This window comes from Canis lupus, chromosome 25 (genome assembly GCF_003254725.2).
Source record: "Canis lupus dingo isolate Sandy chromosome 25, ASM325472v2, whole genome shotgun sequence".
NCBI lineage: Eukaryota > Metazoa > Chordata > Mammalia > Carnivora > Canidae > Canis > Canis lupus.
In genome coordinates this window covers 13,109,099-13,133,515 of record NC_064267.1, presented here as the reverse complement: position 1 = coordinate 13,133,515, position 24,417 = coordinate 13,109,099, and the positions used below count along the sequence as shown (strand labels likewise).

At 36.1% G+C, this 24,417-nt stretch overlaps 1 protein-coding gene and 1 long non-coding RNA gene across 11 annotated transcripts in view; one reads left to right on the top strand and one right to left on the bottom strand.

Annotated features, from left to right (window-relative positions):
• Nucleotides 1-6,532, bottom strand: part of LOC112669506 (uncharacterized) — a 35,540-nt gene extending 29,008 nt beyond the window's left edge. For 2 of the 4 annotated variants that reach the window (XR_007405791.1, XR_003142315.3), the window contains exons 1-2: nt 2,561-6,532; nt 1,826-1,913 (exon numbers count right to left, since the gene is read on the bottom strand). This is a non-coding gene — a long non-coding RNA (uncharacterized LOC112669506). Of the gene's footprint in view, nt 1-1,825; nt 1,918-2,560 lie in introns of all 4 variants that reach the window. The other 2 variants (XR_003142316.3, XR_003142314.3) reach the window with 2 other exon arrangements.
• Nucleotides 1-24,417, top strand: part of CDK8 (cyclin dependent kinase 8) — a 136,485-nt gene that overhangs the window by 32,857 nt on the left and 79,211 nt on the right. The window lies entirely within an intron of this gene.

The following is a 24,417-nucleotide window of genomic DNA, read 5'->3' as shown; positions in this document are numbered from 1 at the left end:
AAAGTTGCTTTTTTAGCATTTAGATCATTCCGGACTGATTTTTAAATGTTTTGTTAGCTAAAATCAAGATTTATTTTACATAGTCATAATTACTGTGACTTTATAATAAGTGTAATAAGTCAGATAATAGAAGTCTTTCAATTTGTTTTTTAAGATAATCTTGGCTGTTCAAATTCCTTTTTATTTATTTACACATTTTAGAATTTGCTTATCAGTTTCTGCCAAGCATGCACACCCATCTTCCAGTCCATGACCATGGTATACCCTCCATTTATGTAGGTCTTTAACTTCTCTGCTTTTCATACTTTTCAGTGAAGTTCTTAAACATCATTTTAAGAATTTTTAAATTTTAATTCAATCAAAAAATTCTAAATTATGGAAACATAATTGATGTACACAGTGTTCTGTTAGTTTTAAGTGTACAACATATTGATTTGACAGTTCTTTTCCTTACTCCATGCTCACCATGATAAGTGTAGTCACGGTCACCATATTATTACAATATCATTGACTATTCCTTATGCTATACTTATCAACCCTGTGACTTATATATTTTATAACTGGAAGTTTGTGCCTCTTAATCCCCTGTATCTATTTGGCCCATCCCTCAACCTGCTTCCCCTCTGGCAACTACCAATTTGTTCTCTGTGCTTATGGGTCTGTTTCTGCTTTGTTTATTTGTTCACACATGTCTTGTTTTTTAGACTTCACATATAAGTAAAGTCATGTGGTATTTGCCTTTCTCTCTCTGACATATTCTAGGTTCACCCATGTTGTTGCAAATCTCATAAAGTACCAAAACATTAAAATATCTGCTATGGAAGCAGATCTTTTCTTGTAAAAAAGATCAGGAAGGAATAGGCCATTTTTTATGGACCCCCTAGATTTTAATTTCTGTACATCTTTTCTCATGGGCTTTCCCAAAAGATGACTAAAGTGTGTGGGAGTTGTCTAAGAGTACTGTAACATTTTGATCTCTTCCCAAGATGGTTCCCATTTCATTACCTGGTTCCCATACCATTTCATTACCTGGTTCCCATATCAGGTAATGAAATTTTCAGTGTCAATATCATCAGGTAGCTCTAAAGTGGAGGAACTTGGGGTTGAACTTAAGTAGTGGGGTCTGTGAAAGTGAGAGAGCCTTCATATGTACACCCTCTATTCTCTTGTCTTTTTCCAAGGTTTATTTCTGTGAAAGTTAAGTTACAGAAGCTAGCCCTCGTGAAAGATCCCTGAATAATGTTTTGGTGAAGATAGGAACCTCCTATCCTATCCCATGAAAGATATGATAGATGGTCTTTTGTGGAACATACCATTTAAAAAGTTACTTAAAAATCGAGTCCAGGAATGCCTGGGCGGCTTAGCAGTTGAGCACCTGCCTTCGGCTCAGGGCATGATCCCAAGATCCCGGAGTCCCACATCGGGCTCCTTGCAGGGAGCCTGCTTCTCCCTCTGCCAGTGTCTCTGCCTCCCTCCCTCCCTCTCTCTCTCTCTCTCTCTCTCTCTCTCTCTGTCTCTCATGAATAAAGAAATCTTAAAAAAAAAAATTGAGTCCAGTTACCCTTACCCAGAACACAAATTGATTCATTAACAGGGTGCTGGTACTGAGTGAAGCTGCATGAATATCAAAAGAAAGTGTATAAACCCAGTAGTCAGTGCTACAGACTGAATGTTTGTGTCCTCCCTGAATTTATACATTGAAACTTAATCCCAGGTGTGTTTGCATTTGGAAGTGGATCCTTTGGGAGATGATTAGGACAAGGAGGCAAGCCCTCCTGAATGGGATTAGTACCCTCATAAAAGAGACTCCAGAGAGCTCACTCACCTGTTTTGCCACGTGAGGACATAGCTGGAAGACAGTTGTTTATGAACCAGGAAGCAGGCTCCCAACAGTCAGAATCTTGATCTTGGACCTAGCTTCCAGTATTGTGAAAAATAAATATGTGTTGTTTGTAAGCCACCCAGGCTGGTTTTTTTTTTTTTTTTAATTCAATTAATTAACATAGAGTGTATTAATTAGTTTCAGAGGTAGAATTTAGTGATGAATCAGTGGTCATTATGTCATATGCCCTCCTCCTTAATGTTCATCACCGAGTTACCCCATCTTCCCACCTCTTTCCCCCCAACAGCCATTTGTTTTTTAGAGAGTATGTGCATATGCGTGCGCAGGTGGTTGGGGGGAGGGGCAGAAGGGGAGAGAGAGAATCTTAAGTAGGCTTCACACCCAGAGTGGAGCTGGATGCAAGGCTCAGTCTCAACGACCCTGAGATTATGACCTGAGCCAAAATCAAGAATTAGATGCTTAACAGGCCCTCGGGGCAATGGTATTTTGTTATAGCAACTGGAATGGACTATGATGGTCAGTTTGTATGCTTTAGTCAAATCAAAAGTAAATTTTAGCCAGGTTTTGGGTTTATAAGAGGAAGTGACTAAAAAAAATGGAGAGTTTTAAGTATAGGTCCTTATGGGTAACATAGTTAAAGGTAACCTTAACAACAAAAGAGGAAAGAAGATAGTGAAGAAAATAAAGAGCAGAATACTAGAGACGATAAAGCCTGACAGTTACTAGTCTTGTTCTGTGGATCTTGGTCTAAAGGTCTTTGGTTAAGTTCTCTCCTTCCAAAGACCTGCTTCTAGAAGGAGTGAACATTCTGTTGAGGGATTTATCTAGTTCTAGAAGACTCCTAAGAATCCTCAGCTTGAGGTTTCTGGGTGCCAACAGTCTTCCAGTGATTCAAGGCTGATTTATGCCTACTGAATTGAGAGACATGATTCCAAGGAGTTTCATTGTACTAGTTGTTAACAGTAGATAGTTCTTTTTCTCAGGGCCAAAGACTATTTTTCTCTGTCTTTTCCAAAAGACCATGTCTCTAAGTTTTAAGTTAAATAGGAATTGTTTAGGAGGATGTTGAGGAAAGACTGGGTATATTGCATGAATTCCTGACAAATAGTATTTGGCCATGTCTGCTTATAGTTGTGTAGAATCTAGTATCAGAGATAACGTTTCTAAATGTATAGGCTAGTCTTTATTAATTCATAATTGGAGAGTGGTTGAGCCCCATAACGAATTGATTTCATTGTCATTAAAGCCAGTGGCAGTATCTTGGGCCTTGGAAGTTTGAGAGTCTCTAAGATCTTTGCTAATAGGTAGCAAGTATAGTTTCAGAATTCCCTTTGTTCTTTCTACCTTCTTGAAGATTGGGCAGTAAAGTTTCTGAGCAAGTGGAAGGGCTTTGAAAACTCTAATAATAGCTTCAGCAAGATGGGTACCTCTCATCAGAGAGAGGTTGGAATTTCTGAGGTTGGAAACATATTGAATAAAGTATTTTATTTTATTTTATTTTATTTTATTTTATTTTATTTTATTTAAGGTAGAATGAGTGAAAGAGAGCGCTCACACACGAGCAGGGGAGAGAGGGAGAAGTCATTTCTCTGCTGAGCAGGGAGCCTGAGGCTGGGATCATGAGCTGAAGGCAAATGCTTAACTGAGTGAGTCACCCAGGTGCCCTTGAATGAAGTTTTTGCTACTATTTGAGATGTAGATTTCCAACAAGAAATCTATGTCTATCCCAAGAATAAGCAAATGATGACCAGGACATATTCACAACCCTTGTGTGAAAACCATTTGGAGGTATTCAAAGAGACCTTGAGGTTTGACTCTTGTCCATGTTTCACTTTTATTATTTTTAACCAAGGATTATGCTGGTGAGAGGTGAGACATAAAACAACATGCTCAGCAATTTTAGTAAAGTTTTCCCTTTGAGTGAGTTCACTAACCAAGTTTGTCTTTACCAGAGTGTATAATTTTATGTAAAATATTTCTGTTTCTCTTGAGAACCTTTGATGCCATAAAGAAACTTTCTTGAGAGCACCAGAAGCTAACGTGGGTAATCACCCAGATTTCTCCCCCAAACCCTTCCTTTTCAAACTCTGAAGGTAATTGCTGGCATTGTAATGTAGCCTCTTTGAGCCTATTAAAAGACTTGAATTTTTCCTATCACGAGGGCTAAGATCTTAGTAAGGGATACCTATTGCCATAATGATCAGCCAGGCCGTTTTCTTTGATCTTTATGTTATCTCTCTCTCTCACTCTCTCTCTCTCTTTTTTAATGGGCTTCTATCTTTATAGTCATTATCTCTTTTAGGAAGTATTAATTCTGAAGTCAAGAACCCTCATTGTTTCCAAAGCATTTCAAAATTATGGACTATCCCAAAAGTGATCCACTCTGAACCTATGTGTATTAACCCTTTTAACTCCAGCTAACCAGTTCACTAACTGGCAAACTGGTGACTTCATGGTGAGTTCTGTCATCTGGGAGTGTCTTGTCTCTAGCAAAGGAGTCACATTTTAGGGGAGAATTGAGATCTGTTTCAGCATACTGTTTTTAATATCATTTAACAGTATAAAAATTATTCTTAGCTCATAGGCCATCCTGTGGGTGGAATTTGGCCCATGGGCCATATTTTGCTGACCCCTTAAGTATTACAATGAATAGAAATATGTGAGGGATAAAGTAATTGGATTTTATGTGAGCTAAGCCTCCTTGCTGAGACATGTTCTATCTTTGCAGTGAGCAACAAAGATTGTACAGTATGAAGGACCTTGGGGTTGGAAGAATATCCTTAAATGAAGTGAGCAGAAGTCTTTAACTACTGTGCCTATTTTTAGATAAACTGGGTAGTCTTTTGCCACTGGGTCAAGAGAAATTTCAGTAACCTCTTGATTTCTGATGATTCTCATGAAGTTAAGTCAGAACACCAATGGCTTGTTCAGATCTCTCATGGATGAATAGGTAGAAAAATTCATTGTAATTAACTCAGTAGGAAGTGACTGAGGTGCTCATTTTATATTGTAAAAGATCTGTTCATGTTTAGGTTTACATGGAAGAGATTTGGTTATTGAGGTCTTGGCTAAATTATTTAATAATCACACCATTTTGGAAAAGTTGGGATTCATTGCCTGCATTGGTCAGTGAGATCTAGGAATCCTTCTAATTGTCTCTTAGTTATTTGTGTTGGAAAGATTCGAACAATTTGTAATCTGTCAAGAGTAAGGGATATCTCCTTAGGATAAATCATGTGCTAGTTAGTATACTTGAATAAAGTTATAACTTCTCTTTGGAAATCTTATGTCTTTTCTGAGCTAAAACCAAAAGATACAACAGCCTTTGGCCTTACCATATCTTTCAAACACAACAAAAGATCATTCACATATTAGACTACAGTAGAAACCCAGGGAAATTTAAGATTCTTGAGGTACAGATTGAGGACTTGTTGAAAAATTGGGGGTACCCCAGGAAACCTCTAGGACCTAACTGTCCAAGATATATTATTGATTTTCCCGAGACAAACAAGTATGGACTATTTTGATCTAAAGAAACACCATGCACTGAGTGGAGCACTTGACAGGATAAGCACTGGGTGTTATGCTATATGTTGGCAAATTGAACTCCAATAAAAGGAAAAGGAAAGAAAAGAAAGACCACAGAAAGACACAGATACGTAGGTGTGAAATATGTACCCTCAGGCAGCAGTGAAGATAAAATATTATTTTGATATGGCTCTGTATGAAATTGAGATGAGGGGCACCTGGGTGGCTCAGTTGATTAAATGTCTGCCTTTAGCTCAGGTCATGATCCCAGAGTCCTGGGATTGAGCCTTGCATTGATCTCTCTGCTCAGCAGAGAGCCTTCTTCTCCCTCTCTGTTTGCCACTCCCCCTGCTTGTGCTATTTATTTGACACAGACAAATCAAGTAAATAAATAAAAATAAAAAGCAAATCTTGAAAAGATGAGAGGGAAGATGTATATTCTATTTATGGGCCTTAAATCCTGAATAGATCTACATTCTTTTCTATTACTCTTTTTTTTTTTTTTTTTAAATAATGAGGACAGGAATATAATGTAAGTACGATGAGTCCTTTCTATGTAAAGTTTTCAGATATGTTTTTTAGTCCTTTCTGTAGCTGCTGCTTTTTGAGAGCATGTCCAAATGTGAGTAGGTATTTGGATGGGTCAGTGGAGGCTTGATGGCTTCAGCCCCAATAAATCTGCCAATGTCAGTAAACTTTTTGCTTTTCCACAAAAAAGGCATACTTCCTGGAGATGTTGAGCTTGGGTTTGATTTAAATAAAGGGACACTAGTAAATCAATGTCCCAATTAGCTGTGACCTGATTATTGAATAGGAAGACCTCAAGATTTCAAGGAAAGGGCCATTAGGAGAACACTTAATATGGTAAGTGTTTTGTGCAGTAGGTCTTTCCCTATTAAATTATCTGGAGTGATATCACAAAAGGAGGAAAAAATGTTCCTTTGTTAAAAGCCTGCTAGTAGACTGAGGGTAGTACTTAAGAATGTTTGAGGTTTATTATAGATGCCATCACTGAAGTAGTTTGTCAACTCCAAGGGAGAGGTTCTGTAATAGTGGTAGGGTTTAAGGTTGGTATAGGATCAGTATTAACACAGATCTTATAGGGTTTCCCTTCAATATTATAGAACTTTGTCCTTCTGAGTTTAAGGATAAAGTAGGATATTCTCCATCATATCACCTTCCTTGATCACCTATTTCATTTTTTTTTTTAAGATTTATTTATTTATTTATTCATGATAGACATAGAGAGGCAGAAGACACAGGCAGAGGGAGAAGCAGGCCCCATGCAGGGAGCCCGATGCGAGACTCGATCCTGAGACTCCAGGACTGCGCCCTGGGCCAAAGGCAGGCGCCAAACCGCTGAGCCACCCAGGGATCCCCCACCTAGTTTATTTTTTTCCTTCACTTTGTTAGCAATGGTAGAACTATTGTTTTTCCATTGTCTTTCCTGTTTATAGTATCTGCAAGTGTCTGTATCAAAAGATTTACTTTATTAATTCAGAAGTTCCACATCCTGGCTACTCCTTTTTAATGGTTATCCTAGAGATTAAAACATGCATTTTTTACTCTATCAGTGTGTAATTCTGGTGCATTTACCCTTTCCCAAACATTGAAAGAATATTAAAATGTTTCAAATCCACTTACTCCTCTTATCCCTGACTTATTATGACTGTATTGTTGTATCTTTTAATGCTATATGTTTAATACCCTACAAGATATTATCATTGTTGTTTATAGTTAATATTCATTTAGAATTACTACCACTGTTACCATTTCTTATTCCTTTCTGCATTATACTTCCTTTTTGGGTCATTTTTGTTCTACCTGAAGAATACCTTTTTTACTTATGGCTCTGTGATTCATAATGTTTCTTGAATCTGTAATTTGCTGTCATTAGTTTTAGAAAATTCTTAGCCATTGTCTCTTTAAATATTATTTGTGACCGCCTCCTCTCTTTTTTCTCTCTCCTTCCTCATGGGATCCAGTTACATGTATGTTAGCCCTTCTCATCTGTATTATCTATGTTTCTTATCCTGTCCTTCATGATTTTCATCATTTTATCATTCCAGTCTTTATTTTGAATATTTTCCTATGATATCTCTTCCAGTTCATTAATAATCCTTCCTGTTGTACTTCTGTGTTTTTAAACCCATTCATTGTGTTATTAAATACAGTTTTGTTTTGTTTTTTAATAATTTATTTTCTCCTCAAAAATCTGTTGTGTCCTATTCCTGGGCTTTTGAGACTTTCAGAATTCTGAGTCTTTTTCTGAGTCTTTTTTAATTTTTTTTTTAAGATTTTATTCATTTGAGAGAGAGTGCACATGCAGGACTGGCAGGAGGGGCAGAGGGAAAGGGAGAAGCAGACTCCCCACTGAGTGGGGAGAGAAGTGCGAGGCTTGATCTCAGGACCCTGAGATCCTGACCTGAGCTGAAGTCAGAAACAACCAACTGAGCTACCCAGGTGCCCTTTAGTTTCTTGTTACCTTAAGCATTCTGTGCGTAGTTAAAAATGGCAGAGACTATCTGGAGCCCTTACAAGTCTATTTCTATTGCTTGTGGTTTTTGCTAATTGTCTTGTCTCCTCAGTTTCCTGGTTTTTGTTTTTGTTTTTGTTTTGTTTTTTTAGGTTTAGACCTTGTATTTGAAATCTTTCTTTAGAAATAACTTATACCTAGGAGATGGTATCTTCCAACAACACTTCCAGGAGTGCCTAAAGGAGCTAGCAGTCTACAACTATATTGATCTGTTTTCAAGCTTTGATATTTGAAGCAGTCCCCATGAGAGTCGGTATACTTCTTGTTCATATCATTCTTAGATTACTGTTCTTTATGGTATTGCCCAAAGTGTATGGGCATTTCCTTGCAACCTTTCCTTCTTTCTTCTTGGCTTCAGTGGTCCTTAGACTAACTATAAGCTTTATCTCCTTAGCCCTGTAAGGTTATCCAAAACCTCATTCGGCTCCCCAGTAGCCTCACTGTAGGACTGAACATATCTCTTCAACTATCATTAAATCCTGAGTTACCTTATTAATTGTTTATTTTTTATACCATATGTTATAGTTTTTTTAGAGTCATATGCCAGTTATATTCTCCATTTTTGGTTTGTTTGAATAATTGGAATCCTTTTTTCTTTTCAAATGAAATGTTTTATAGAAAAGTAAAAGGCAATAAAAAGAGGATCTGTTTAGGTTGAGGCAGGGCTAATGCCTTGATTCTTCCATATTTTTCTCCCTTTACCCCTTACTGCTCCTGAGTCATCTCATTAAAATTTTAAGTCTGTATGCAAGTTTGAAAAACTTACCTTGCAAGAGAATTTCACATCAATTTTAAATATATTTGAGTCATAGAAAGACATATAATAAAAAAAACATAATGAATACTTTTATCTTCTAATTAAGGAATAAAACATTATAAAATTAAAGCTTCTTGTGTACCTTTTGTGGGAGAATAATGGTCCCCCCAAAGATATCCATATCTTAACCCCTGGAACCTTTGGATATGTTAAATTATGTGGCAAAGGGATATTAAAGTTGCAGATGGAATTAAAGTTTCTAATCAGCTGACCTTAAAATAGGAAGATTATTCTGGCTAATTTGAGTGGGCCTAGGTTAATCACAGTAGTACTAAAAGTGGAAGAGGGAAGTCCCAGTGTTAGAGAAAGAGATGTGACAACAGAAGCATGGTCAGAGTAATGTGACATGAGAAGGATTTCACCTGTTACTTCTTGTTTTGAAGATGGAGGAAGAGGTCCGAGAGCAAAGAAACGTGGTTGCCTCTATAAACTGGAAAAGGCAGGGAAACTCATTCTCCCTTAGGGCCTCTAGAAAAATATTGTCCTGTTGGCACTTTGATTTTAGCTACCAAGACCCATGTTGGCTTTCAATCTACAGATGTGTACCATAAAAAATTTGTGTTGTTTTAAGCCATGTTTATGGTAATTTGTTACAGCAGAAGTAAGAAACTAATATACGCTCTCTGATCAGATTTACATCTCTCACCCTAGAAGTAACCAACACATTGGTGTTACAATTCCTGTTGAATGCCTTTATACGGCTATTACCACATGTATTTTTTTTTTTTAAGATTTTATTTATTTATTCATGAGAGAGACAGAGAGAGAGCGAGAGAGCGAGACAGAGGTAGAGACACAGGCAGAGGGAGAAGCAGGCTCCATGCAGGGAGCCTGACCCGGGCCTGGATCCGGGGTCTCCAGGATCAGGCCCTGGGCTGAAGGCGGCGCTAAACCGCTGAGCCACCCGGGCTGCCCCACATGTATGTTTTTTAAGTACAGTATGTATGTTAAGTAATGTGCATATGTTTAAACTTGATATAAATGGTATTGAATGGGATTTTTCATTCTTTGCCTTTTGGTAAACATTGTTTTTGAGATACAATATGTTGAAACAAATAGTTATAACTTATTTATTTTATTGCTGTAAAATGCCATTGTAACTTGTGAAAATTATATATGCTCTTAATATACATTTGGATTGTTTGATAAACATTTTTTTAAGGGAACTAACATTTTAAAATTAGAAGATTTCACATTAAAATCTATTGCTGGAGGGTGCCTGGTGCCACAGTCAGGCCATGGCTTTTTTCTTTTTTTAAGATTTTATTTATTTATTCATGAGACACACACACAGAGAGAGGCAGAGACATAGGCAGAGGAAGAAGCAGGCTCCATGCAGGAAGCCCAATGTGGGACTTGATCCCAGGACTCCAGGATCATGTCCTGAGCCAAAGGCAGATGCTCAACCGCTGAGCCTCCAAGGCGTCCCAAGGCCTTGGCTTTTGATTTCAGCTTAGGTCATGATCTCAGGGCCCTGGGATCAAGCCCCACATCGAGCTACACAGTCTTTGCAGAGTCTGCTTGAGAATTTCTCTCCCTCTGCCCCTATCCCATTTTACTTGCTCTCTTTCTGTCTCTCTAACATAAATAAATCTTTTTAAAAAAATCTATTTTTGGCTCACCTTTAAAAAATTAGAATATTCATGAACAATGTTTTGAAGTTGTGCTATCCAGTATGATAGCTACTAGCCACTTGTGGCTGTTTAAATTTAAATTTGTTAAATAAAATTTAAAGTTCAGTATCTGTCATACCACCTTTATTTCAAATGCTCAGTTCTCATACAAGGCTGATAGCTACTACCTTGGACAGAGCATAGAATATTTCTGTCTCACAGAATGCTCTATTGGGCCCTGCGTGGCTAGTGGAGTCATAGATCCCAAAGCTCCGATACCACATGTACATTTTTGGCCCGCTCTCTGATGGAAGGTCCTTGCTCAGGAAGGTTTGAATTGCAGTCAGTTGTGTGACTTTGGTCATACCAGACCTTTTGGTATATCAGTTTTCTCATCTGTAAAATGGAGCTAATTCGCTGTCCCTGGCATTACATGTATTAATATATAAGAAATGCTTAGAAGAGTACCTAGTACATTAAATGTATTTAAGTACAGGTTGTCTTTATTATTGTGTAAATTACCTGTCTGATCTCTCTGTATACTTGAGTGTGCTGCCTTGCCTTTAGTAGCAAGTTCAGTATTAATGAAACTTTCTAGATACTGAATCCCCTTACAGTTACCACCCTATCTTTCACCTTTCTCATAGGCATTTTTTTTTTCCTTAAACAGCAAGGGGAAGGAGAGAGAGAGAGAGTCTCTTAAGCCAGTCTTCAAGCCCAGCACATAACCCATTGTGGGGCTCGAAGTCACACCCTGAGATCATGACCTGAGCCAAAATCAAGAGTCAGATGCTTAATTGACTGAGCTTATAGGCATATTTCTTAAGAGTTATTTGTTCATATTACCATTAATTCCTCACTCTCCATTTACTCTTCAGTGCACTCCAGTCTGGCTTTTGCCCCCGCCATTCCATTTAAGTCCACTTGGCTAACATCCCCAATCTGTATGTTGCTAAACCCAGTGGACACTTATGGAGCCAGTATCACACAGTGGTCACGAATTCAGGTTCTGGATTCTCCCTAGTTTGCTAGATACATGGCCCTGAAAAGTTACGTGCTTTCTCTAGGCCTTAATTTGTTCACCTTTAAAAAGGGGATAAAGCAGCTTTCTCATAGGGTGTTGTGAAAAATGAATGAACCTTTGCGGTGCTTAAAATAGTTCTGGGAATATTGTAGTTATTTAATGAATACCTCCTACCATTATCATCATCATTCTTGATTTTAACACATTTTCTTTTTCTTCTGTAAGCTCTTAATTTATTATACTTTTATTTTATATGTATGGCTTCTCTTTTTCATTCATCTGTGGGAATTTCTTCTTTTCTCCAATGTAAAAGTGAGAGTTCCCCATAACTAGATCCTTCAAAGCCTGTATTTCAGGCCTTTTTTTTTTTAACTCTTATATTCTTTTTCCAGGTAATATCATCAACTTGTAGGTATCAGATGCCTTTGAAATATTGAGGACTGTGTGATTTACATCTCCAGGCCAGACATCTGTTCTGAGCTCAAGACCCATTTATACTCTCATCTACTCACTTTCATTTTGATGTACGACAAGTTTCTCAAACTGAACATACTCAAATTTGATTTGTTTCTCTGTATTCTCCTTTACAATTGGCAGTTTATCCACCGAAATTACTATGTCAGTAATTTGGAAATTAATTGTGGATATCTTTCTCTTTCAGCCTCTAGTCAGTCACGAAGACCTGTCAATCCTTATCTTCAAAGTATAATTCCAGTCTGTCCACCTCTTACTATCCAGTCAGTTGCATCTTCTCTGCTGTTAATCTAGACCAAGCCACTATTATCTCTTGGCTAGAAAATAGCCATAGAAGTTTTTTTTTAATTGTGGTAAAATATACATAACATAAAATTTAAGTATACTCCACTGTACAGCATTTTCACATGTACCATTCAGTAGTATTAAGTAGATTCACTTGTGCTACCATCACCACCATTCATCCGCAGAACTCTTTTCATTCTGCAAAACTAAAACTCTGTACCTATTAAATAGCAATTCCACATCCCCCTCCTGCCAGCCTTTGGCAACACCATTTTACTTTCTATCTCTATGAATTGGATTGTTCCAGTTACCTAATAGAAGTGGAATCACAGTAATTGTGAGCTATATGTAGGTTTTCACCTTAATTTTTGGTAGAATACCTGTTAAATATCCTCTTTATTCTTTATTGTTTCTTTCTATTCTCCTTATCCTTTCTCTGCATTCTTTTTCTCTACCCCTTCTTCTCTTTGCCCTTTCTTTTAGTCCACAAATAAATTTTTTTTTTTTTTTTAAGATTTTATTCATGAGAGAGCGAGAGAGAAAGGCAGGGACAGATAGGGAGAAGTAGGTTCCATGCAAGGACCCCAACTGGGACTTGATCCCGGGCCTCCAGGATCACGCCCTGGGCCGAAGGCAGGTGCCAAACTGCTGAGCCACCCAGGGATCCCCCCACAAATACATTTTGAAAATATGGATTAAATTCTCCATTCAAAAAACATAAAATGACTAATGTAAGAAAAATAGACCCAGATGTATTTTGCCTACAAGAGACTCACTTCAAGGATATTCATAGACTCAAAGTGAACTGAGGGAAACAAATATTCCATGCAAGAGGAAACGAAAAGAGAGCGGAGGTAGCCATACTTAATGTCAGACAAAATAGACTTTAACTCATAAGCTATAACATGAGGTAAAGAAGGCCATTGTATAATGATGAGAGAATTATGTCTTTAGAGAGTCATAACAATTGTAAATATATATGACCCCACTGGAGCACCCAAATGTATTAAGCATATGCTAACAGATGTGATGGGAGAAATGGACAACAATATAGTAGGGAACTTCAGTATTTCACTTTGAACAGTGAATACATCACCCAGGCAGAAATCAATTAGGAAACATTGGATTTGAATCAATGTTTTATATATAATGTATGTAACATATATGTGTATTATATAAGTATATGTATATCTATATGACAATGTTATATATATAGCATTCCACCTAACAACAGAATATACATTCTTCTCAAGCCCATGTAGATCATTCTCCAGGATAGATCATATGTTAAGTCGCAAAACACGTCTTAGCAAATTTAAGAAGATTGAAATCATACCCAGTATCATTCCAGATCACAATGGAATGAAATTAGAAATCAACAACAAGTAGAAACCTGGAAAATCCAAAGTTATATGGAAATTAAACAACATACTCCTGAGCAACCAATGAAACAAAGAAGATCTCAAAAGGGAAATAAAGAAATATGTTGAAACAAACAAAAATGGAAGTAGCATACCAAAACTTTGGGATGCAGCAAAAGCAGTTCTGTGAGGGAAGTTTTATATTGATAAATGCCTACATTAAGAAACCAGAAAGATCTGGAATAACCTTCCTTTGTAACTCAAGGAACTAGAAAAAGAACAAACTACACCCAAAGTTAACAGAAAGGAGAAAATACCAAAGATTGGTGCAGAAGTAATGACATGGAGACCAAAAAGTAATAGAAAATATCAATGAAACTAAGAGTTTTTTTTTGAAAACTAAACAAAAAGATAGACAAACATTTAACTAGACTAACTAAAAAAAAAAAGATTCAAATAACAAATAAAACAGGAGACATTACAAGTGATATCAACGAAATACAGAGGTTCATAAGAGATTACTATGAATGATTATATGCTAACAAATTAGATAGCCTAGAAGAAAAGGATAAATTCCTAGAAACATACAGTTTATCAAGACTTAATTCTGGAAGAAATAGAGAATCTGTTCATAGTAACAAAGGAGATTGAATCAGTAACCAAAACCTCTCAACAAAGAAAAGCTTAGTACAAATAGTTTTCCTATTTAAAGTAAACCTTTAAAAAAGAATTAACACCAATCCTTCTCAAACTTTTCCCAAAATTTGAGGAGGAGGGAACACTCTTAAACTCATTTTGTGAGGCCAGCTTTACCCTGAAATCAAGCAAGATGAGGACACGACAAGAAAAGAAAACGGGCCAATATCTTTCCTGAATAAGGATCCAAAAATTCTGGACAAAATATTAGCCAACTGATTTCAGCATCACTATTAAAAGGATCACATGCTATATTCAAGTAAGATTTATTCCTGGGATATAAGGATCTTGTAATATACACAAATCAATAATTGTGATACATCATGTTAACGGAATGAAAGATTAAAATAGATTAAAGAAATAATCATATGATCATCTCAATAGATAGAGAAAAAGCATTTGCCAATTGCAACCTCCTTTCCTGATTAAAAATTGTTGACAAAGCAGATATAGAGGAAATATGCCTCAGAATAATAAAGGCCATATAAAACAAGACCACAGCTAACATCATACTCAGTAGTGAAAAGCAAAACACTTTTCCTTTAAGATCAGGGTGCCTGCTCTTACCATTCCTGTTCAACATACTATCAGAAGTCCTAGCCAGAGCAATTAGGCAAGAAAAGATAAAAAGGCATTCAGTTCAGAAAGGAATGAGTAAACTTGTTTCCGTTTGCAGATGACATGATCCTACATATAGAATATTCTAGAGACTCCACCAAGAAACTGTTAGAATTGTAGGATACAAATCAACATACAGAAGTCAATTGCAGTTTTAAAAATATTTATTCATTTTATAGCACGGGAGCAGTAGGGGCTTGATCTCAGGACCTGAGCTGAAACCAAGAATCGAGGCTTAACCAACTGTGCCACTCAGGTGCCCCAAGAAATAATTTGCATTTCTATGTACTAACAACAAAGCATCTAGAAAGAAATTAACGAAACAGTCTCATTTAAAATAGCACCAAAAACAATAAAATACTTAGTAAAGTTAATGTGAAGATTTGTACTATGAAAACGATAAAACTTCAATGAAAGAAATGAAAGAAGACACAAATAAATGGAAAGATATCCCATATTGGGTAAATGGAAGAATAAATATTAAGATGTCCATACTACCCAAGCAATCTATAGATTCATTGCAATCCCTGTCAAAATTCCAGTAGCATTTTTCATGGAAATAGAAAACAATCCTGAAATTTGTATGGAACCACAAAAGACCCCAAAGAGGGGTCAAGAGCTGGTTAAATATCTGCTCCTGTAATTCAGAAGGGGAATGATATGGACAAGGGGTGGCAGTAAAGCTGGAGAGCAGGGCTAATAACTGGGTAGGTGAAATGAAGAGAAAAAAATAGAATAATTTCCTAATTGGACAAATGGTGAACCACAGAGTTTGGTGAGTTGTGAAGGTCTAAGGATCAGGACTGAGGGTGATGGTGGGGATAGGACAGTGGTTTAGAATTTCCAAGCATAGAAGCAGATCCTCTGGATTCTTGCATCTTTTCACTTCACCTGCTTTCTTCCGTAGTCCAGCATTTACAGGAGAGGGGAAAGATCTCAGAGCTTTCAAGGTGTACATTTTCTGATTGGTTTTATGTATCTATCACCTTAACCTCTTATTCACCAGATATTTATTTATTTATTTTTTCCTTATCTCACATTTCATTTTGGAGATAAATCTGAGGTAATTTTATCTTAGACTTTCTACATATAACTGTCAGTATAGATCTCTTCTGAGAAATAAAACGCAGAAATACAAGCCAAAGAACATTTCCAAGTTTCTGTAAACATTGTCAATTTAAATACTTTTGCTTATAATTCATCTTAATATTATTTTTTTTTAAAGATTTATTTATTTATTTATGATAGTAACACTGAGAGAGAGAGAGAGAGAGAGAGGCAGAGACACAGGAGGAGGAAGAAGCAGGCTCCATGCCAGGAGCCTGATGTGGGACTCGATCCTGGGACTCCAGGATCGGGCCCTGGGCCAAAGGCAGGCGCTAAACTGCTGAGCCACCCAGGGATCCCCTTTTAATTCATGTTAAAGAAAGAAATCAAACGTTAGAATCCAAGTTAACTCTAAAGCTATGGCTACTATGTTTTGGAAAATTGGGTTACTAGGATGAAATAGCTTATGTGTTTATAGCTCCTTATAAGTCTGTTTCATATCTAGATCACTGCTTCAGACTCAGAATAGATTTATAATTATAAAATTGGCCTTCATGCAGGTATTCTCATTCTTTGATGTCAGATTTATAAAGTATATGTTATATTTTCATCTTAGGACTTTATACTAGTACGAATGAAGACAGAAGTTATCCATAGAGTCACCAAGCTAAGTCTTGCAAGTGCAGTGATGTGTATGTAGTATGAGAAAATTCGTCATTGCATTAGTGCCCACTATATCTGGTTTGCAGTCATAAAAATATATTCACTTTTCATTATAATCAGATAACTGTCTTCTCACAATTGATCTTTTCTCCAGATGTCTAATTCAAGAACAATTTTATAGGTGATTAATTACAGAAATTGTATCAGCGGACATGTTACACGATACAGATTATTTCACAAAATGTTATGAACTATTTCATGTGATGTGTCATTTAGAAGTATTTAGCTCTTTAAAGGTGTAAAAAATCAATTTATCTGTTGTAGCAAAGCTTATCTAACATGTAGGAGATGTTAAGAGTTTATTAGAATCTAAATTTGTACCTCTCATTTTGTGGGTTGGAAATTGGTTTTCCCTACTAACTTTATTTACATTTTGTGATTAATCTAATTCTGATAATCGTGTTTTCCCTCTTTTATGTAGTCTTTTGTGCCTTGTCTCTCAGCTTCAAATTGCTCAAGTATGTAATTTGCTAAATCATAGCTTTTATACACAGTTTACATTTTTTTTACTTCTTTGCTATTCTTTAGTTTTATGTAATGAATTAAAAGATCGTAGATCTGTGAATGCTACACGTAAAACTTTAAACTTCAGGTAGTCTTTTGTTTTAAGATCTTTTCATCCTCCTTGCTTATATAATAACGGCAGCTTTAAATTAAGAGTTTCTGATAGCTCGTTATCTGTGCTTTGCCATATGAGTTATTAGGCGGGAATTTGAATGTGTGTGTGTAAGTAAAAAGCAAAAATAATCTGTTTATTAGCTCACGTAGGTAGAGGAGATTTGTTCATTTACATATGACCCATTTATTGCTGTGGTGGAAAATGCCTAAGAGTGTTTTACCTGGAAGCAATTTGTAAAAGAGTTGGTAGTCATAATTTCCTGAACAGAGCCAATATAGTGTGTAGTTGAAGATGCTTTTGGAATCAGACTGCATGGATTCGAGGTTCTGGTGTGCTGCTCTCTAGACTTGTGACTCAGATTCTTTGTTTCCTTTTGTGTAAAATGGGATACTGATAATGCATTGTGATGTCATTATTAAACAGTGCTTGCACATAAAAGACAATCTGTGTCATAAGCTATATAAACTACATAATTGATACTTTATTTTTTGTAAGCCACTTATAAAATTCTTCTCATTACTATCTGAGTTAAAACAATACTGTGACAGTCAGTAACTTATTTATCCTAAAAATGATTTCTTCTTCTTCTGTGTGTATATATTTAGATGTATATCTGTATATCTCTATGTATATGTGCAGACATATAAGTGTACATGTGTATTTGTATTTATGTACACATACATAAATATGTTTTTGAAATGTGCTTATGTATATGTTTATAAATATTTTTGCAGAGAAAGTATGTGGTTATGCTGTCTATACATAACTACATACATGTAAAATCATATTTTGTATAAATCCAGTGCATGTGTGGCATGGACTTTTAACATTTATTTCAAATGCTTAATGTAGTACTTGGCTATGGAAAGTGCTTGGTACATATTATCATATTCTTCTAGGAATCCCATTCCTTGTCTGCCTGCGGAAGTTGCATTTATTGAATATTCACTTGTGGAGAAAGGGCTTTCTGGTATTTTGGAAAGTTGGAGGCAAAGGTATATAGGTCCCACTCCTGGGAAATGATTCTGCTTTTTCCCCTCAGATTAACACTGAGTTTGCCCAAGAACTAGGAAAACCCTGGGCTTATAAATCTACTAATAGAGTAATTTTTAATAGAATGCTATGAAAGTGTCAGATATAACAGGTTAATGTTAATATTGCTGCAGGACTTAAACTTCTCTAATCTGGCAGGAACCTGCTTTGTGAGGAGAGACTCACTGGCAGCTGATAACCTCCCCTTTACCTTTCATCCACTCAGAAATATTCTGCATATTTTATTACTCTATGTGGCCCCTGTTTCTGGTAAGAGGATATGTATTTACCTAATTACAATGAGACTCTATCCATTTCTACCTTATATGTAATTGGTGTTGGAATAGTGGGTGGAAGGAAACAGGTAAGAGGCAGGTTTCTTCTTGCCAGTTTTTAACTCCTGTGAAGCACTGTGCCTGTATGTAGGACTGCATTAGGCAAAGTGAGTTTATTACTCCCTAATTTTACTCCTGTTAATGTATTGAAAGTAGCAAAATTTTAGTTTGGGCACTTGTTATTCGACTTTTAGATTATTGACAATAACTTCCCAATTACCCTTCTTGCCTTGCTTTGACCCTTCAGTGTGTGCTGATGTGTGATCATCCTTAAGTTTAGTCTAGTCACATCTTAAATTTTATTGTTTAACACTGTCAAATATCTATGTAATTCTGTTGAAATTTTCATAATTTTTTTTTATCTTTGGCATATACCAAATTTAACTCTTCTCCCACTATAATTTTTTTCCCCCAGACTTTTAGGAAATCCTGTTTTTGTACTTGAGTAGGGATAGTTCCATTTAACTGGTTGTTTCTTGGTTTTTGTACATGCAATTGAATTGAAAATACTGGTTGGGGGCAGCCCGGGTGGCTCAGCCGTTTAGCACCGCCTTCAGCCCAGGGCCTGATCCTGGGGTCCCGGGATCAAGTCCCATATCGGGCTCCCTGCACGGAGCCTGCTTCTCCCTCTGCCTGTGTCTCTGCATCTCTCTCTTTCTCTCTCATTAATAAAAGAAAAAAAAATACTGGTTGATACATGGTATACTGTCATTGTCAATCTGTGCAAGATTCTGTATTCTTTATTTTTCATTCTCCTATTTCTGCCCCATTCTCTTTTCCCAGTATAATCAGCTCCCAATCTTATTTTTTCATTTTTATCCTTTCATCCCCTATTTCAATCTAAATATCTTATAACATACTTAAATCCCTGATATTGTTTATGTATGGTTATGTTTTTTTTTTTTTTAAGATTTTATTTATTCATGTGAGACACAGAGAGAGAAGCAGAGACATAAGCAGACTCTCTTTGGGGAGCCTGTTGTGGGACTTGATTCCAGGACCTCAGGATCATGACCTAAGCCAAAGGCAGGTGCTCAACCACTGAGCCACCCAGGTGCCCTGGTTATAAGTTTTTATGTAAAAAACTCTGGTATAATTCTCATTCCTTTTAAACATTATCTGTTTCTACTTAACTATACATAAACCCCATTCATTGCTTTTTACCGTATATTCTCAGTATGTGCATACACCATGTGTTACTTCTCTGTTCCCAGTGATGGATACATAGTATACCTCTATTTGCTTCTATAACTATGTCATTTTTTGTAGCTATCTGAAACCCTTCCTGTGGTATACAGTCAGGAGAGGAATTGCTGGTGTAGGAAGTACACATACTTAATATCACTATTCCAGATTGCTTTCCAAAATGTTTGTGCCAGTTTATACTCATAGTAATAGTATACAAGGGTTACCTTTCCTTTATGTTTTCACCAGTTTAAATGAGAAGCATTAAATAATGTTAAATATTAGTCTTAAAAATACTGAAAACAAAAATAGAATGCAAGAATGAGAGGGTAGATATTTATTAACTTATGTAGAAAAACTTTTGTGGCCAGATTTTTCTTTATAAATTCAGGTTTAACCCTGTGTTACTAATGATAGAATTAAGACTTTGCATGTGAGAAACCGAGCTGTAATGTAATGACTTCAGATCCCATCCATTTTATTTGTTCAACAGTGAGCATTCATAACATTCTTTTCACTTACAGAGTATTGTTGACAGGGTAGAGTGTAGATTGAGGGAGAAAAAGACATTTTTACGGTATCTTAATAACATGAATCTTGAATATTTATTGACAGTAATAAGTGGAGTATAATATATGAACATTTAAGAAACATTTGGGTATATTCACATGCCTGATGTAATAGTACTTTTAAGAAAAGAAATATTTAGGGCCAAATTGGAATAAATTAGTGGATATGTGAAATAGGAAAGACCAACCATTTGGGAGAAAAATACTATGCATTAATTTCTGGTCTTAGTGTTGCTTATTTCTTCGACCATGATTATTAAGGAGAAGAAAAATGATTATAAGTGACTATGCCAAGATACAGTTCTTGAAGTCAAGATGCAATGACTATAGTAACTTTACTCTTTGTAGAGTAGTGCTCAGAAAAATATGACACTTTGGGAAGATTAAGAAAGATTGTTAAGTAATCTGTTTCTAAGCAAAAAGCCAAGTACCAAATGTGTAGACAGAAACTTTCCTAGGTTTGACATCCCAGGGGCTGCCTGTCCTGTTTATTTTGATTTTACTATTTCAGGAGTTGCTTAGTAGTTGAGTATGATTGCCCAGGAACCAGAGTGAGCTGGGTTGCACCTAAAAGAAGGTGGCTACAATCTTAGTAATTAGTTTGTTTGCATATTTTAGTGAAATCATGAGCAAATTGTACCCAGGAATTGGATTCATACAAAAAGTAACTAGGGATACAAAGAGCAGTATTATGGGTATTGTTATTGACATAATAGGTGTCTGTTAACAATTCAGAAATATAAACCAGCATAGAAGATGGAAAGGAGACTGGAGGGGAAAGTGAGAGCGTGCAGATTTCAGCCTGTCTTTGGTTCTGGCCATTTAGATCTTGTTCCGTGGGTCCTGGATAGAAGCTATCTCTAGAATCATCTTCTAGAGGATTCTTAGGAATCCTCAGTGTGAGATCTCTGGCTGGGATGGTCTTCCAGTAATTTGAGGATGTGTTATATCACTGTAATTGAGAGCTGTGCATTGAAGGAGTTTTACTGCTATTTTAGTTGTCAACAGAATATGGCAAGGTCATTTCCATGGGGGTTCACGTGCAGTTTTCCCCTAACGATGCTGCAAAAATAGCCAGTCACCTAATCTAAGAGCATGTGGAGCTGATTAAGTATCTAGGTAAAGAAGATAAGATTGAACAGTTCTGCAAAATTATTATGTTAACCTGAATTATTAGAATGGCAGAGAACGGCTTCTCTATTGACACACACACACACACATATATATAATACACAATTTTTTTTAAAATTTTTATTTATTTATGATACTCACACAGAGAGAGAGAGAGAGGCAGAGACATAGGCAGAGGGAGGAGCAGGCTCCATGCACCAGGAGCCTGACGTGGGATTCGATCCCGGGTCTCCAGGATTGTGCCCTGGGCCATAGGCAGGCGCTAAACCACTGTGCCACCCAGGGATCCCTAATACACAATTAATTTATAAGGATTTTGTGATTACCCACAGAGCTAGAATGTATTGTGAACTGTGAGGACTTTAACCAACCTGCAAGCCTCCTTGATTTCTACCATCAAGGGTGCTATGCCTGTTCCTGATTGATAAGGATATTAAAACCTAGAAACAAAAATGAAATTGAAAGTTATTGTACCAGTTTTTCATATAAATATGTTTAATATATATACACACATACATGAATATATTTTATTTGCATTTAATCTATAAAGATTGAACTTCTCTTTGGATTTGTCAAATCAATTTAGAGATTGAGTTTTCAGAATAGAAAATCCAAAGTTATTTTAAGTGTAAAAGATACTATCAGTTTTATTATTTTGATTTTGGGACTTAAGTTCACAAAAGATAAAATCAAGAATTTTAAATGATAATAATACATGAACCTTAGGGTATCTAAAGGTAAAAAGTAATTAGTTCTAAGGAATATTTGAAAATCCTATAGCAATAGGAACAGTAATTATTAGGACCTTTAATCTTTTTAAAGTAGATTTTATTAAAAATGATTTAAACTATGGTTATGGCCCAATGATACATATTTAAGAGCATTCTTTCCTGAATTGGAAATGTTAAGATTATTAAAAATACCTAAGATGTCACACTGAAGCAAGTTAGGTTGTTGAGTTCACATCTCTATAGCATTTGGCCAGGTAAACTTCTTGTCTTGCACAATCACTAAGATTCCATGGTGTGTGTAGTCTGGCATCCTCCCAGACGTTTTCCCCACAGTAACCATCAAACTGTAGCATTCAATGGTAGTTGCTTATGATCTGCTTCCAAATTATTGCATAATAAAGATAATTACATCTTTAACACATTAGATTTTATGTAATTCACAATTTTAACTACATAACTAAATAGTGATTAGTTCAGCGGTTTCTTTCTTTTTCTTTTTTTTCTCCCCCCTAAAGCATGACTTTTTCCATGAAGGAAGCAGTGCACTGATTTATATTCTGGCTCAAGCTCCTTGATCTGGCTGACTACTCCATAATATTTTCCTGTCATTGCAGCTGACAGTATAATTTTCCAGAACAGACTCTTAAACTCCAAACCACATCTATTGACACTGTAATCAATATTCATGATTTCATGTAATCCAGTTAGATTAGAACTTCTAACTTCTGCTATTGAGAAGTCCACAGATATCCTGATTTCTGATCCTTTTTTAAAATTTAGTTTTTTTGAGATATAATTTACATATAGCATTGTGTAAGTTGAAGGTGTACAACTTGACTGATAAAATATATACGTTGCAATATGATTACCACTGTAATGTAGCTAACACTTCTATCATGTCACATAATTATCATTTCTTTTTTTGGTGGGGAAAATTAAGATCTAGTCTTTTAGTAACTTTGAAGTGTATAATACAGTGTTGTTGTCTATAATCACTGTGCTGTACATTGGGTCTCCAGGACATTTTTGTCTGCTGGTTGCAAGTTTGTACCTTTAAACAAATCTCTCCACTGAGCTCAGACCCTGGTAACCACCTTGTACTTTGTTTTTATGAGTTTTGGAATTCCACATGTAAGTGATACCATACAGTATTTGTCTTTCTCTGATTTCTCTCACTTAGCTTAATGTCCTCAGGTTCATCCATGTCACAAAATGGCAGGATTTCCTTCTGTCATAGCTGAGTAATATTTACTATTTCTAAGTGACCTGTTCCCTATCTCCACTGGAAGCTTGTAAAATCTACTCATCTCAATTCTTCTGAAATGTCCAAATATTGTGTCTTGATGGCTTATTTTCAGCTGTTTGTGATGGGAACTCATTGGACCCTTTCGGTTTTATAAATCCTGTCATTCAGTTTAGGAAGTTTCCTTGAATTACTTGATAAATTTTCTTTCTTTTCTCTTTTCTTTCTTTCTCGAACTCTTAACTATTTGTATATTGGATTTCATGGACTGGTTGTCTAATTTTTCTGTTTTTCTTTCATGTTTTTCTTACTTTATTGTTCTATTTTCTAGAATATCTCTTCAATTTTATCTTCTATCCAACCAGTTCTACTTCCAGAGATATCTTCTTCGTTTGCTGCTTTTGGAGGATTTTGCTGTGTACATCTAATTTGTTCTCATCTTTCTTCACTGTCAGCTTCTGAGTTGGTTTTCTTGGATCCTCTCAATCAGTTAGTGTCTGTCCACTTACTTTGGAGTTTCCAAAATTTTATGCCGCCGCCTTTCCATTTTTTATCCATATGAGTTTCTATCTTTAAAACATTTCTTTACCATAGTTTTAGCAGGGTTTTAGGAGGGAAGTGAAATTTCATACGTGTGTTCAATACTCTATTTTACCAAAACACTGCTCATTTTTTTTTTGACTACTTTACAGCCATTTTATATAATTGACTTACTCCTCCTGATGATTAAAGGCAAGTGTTCATCATGGTTCCATCCTCTTCTCTTCTTTTGGTTTTCTCACATAACACACTTTTCCTCAGCTTTATTTATTATTTTTCTAATGTAATATTTTCTTCTCCTATGTTTTCTACTCTCCCTGAAGTGAAGCTATCACATATATTCTATCCCCCTCTAAGGAGACAGCTGACCTAGAAGACCCCCTCCCATCTTACTTCTGCCTGTTTCTAAAATCACATCTGTCCTCAGGGCTGTCAGCATGTTTCATGATGTTAAATTGCTACTGCTA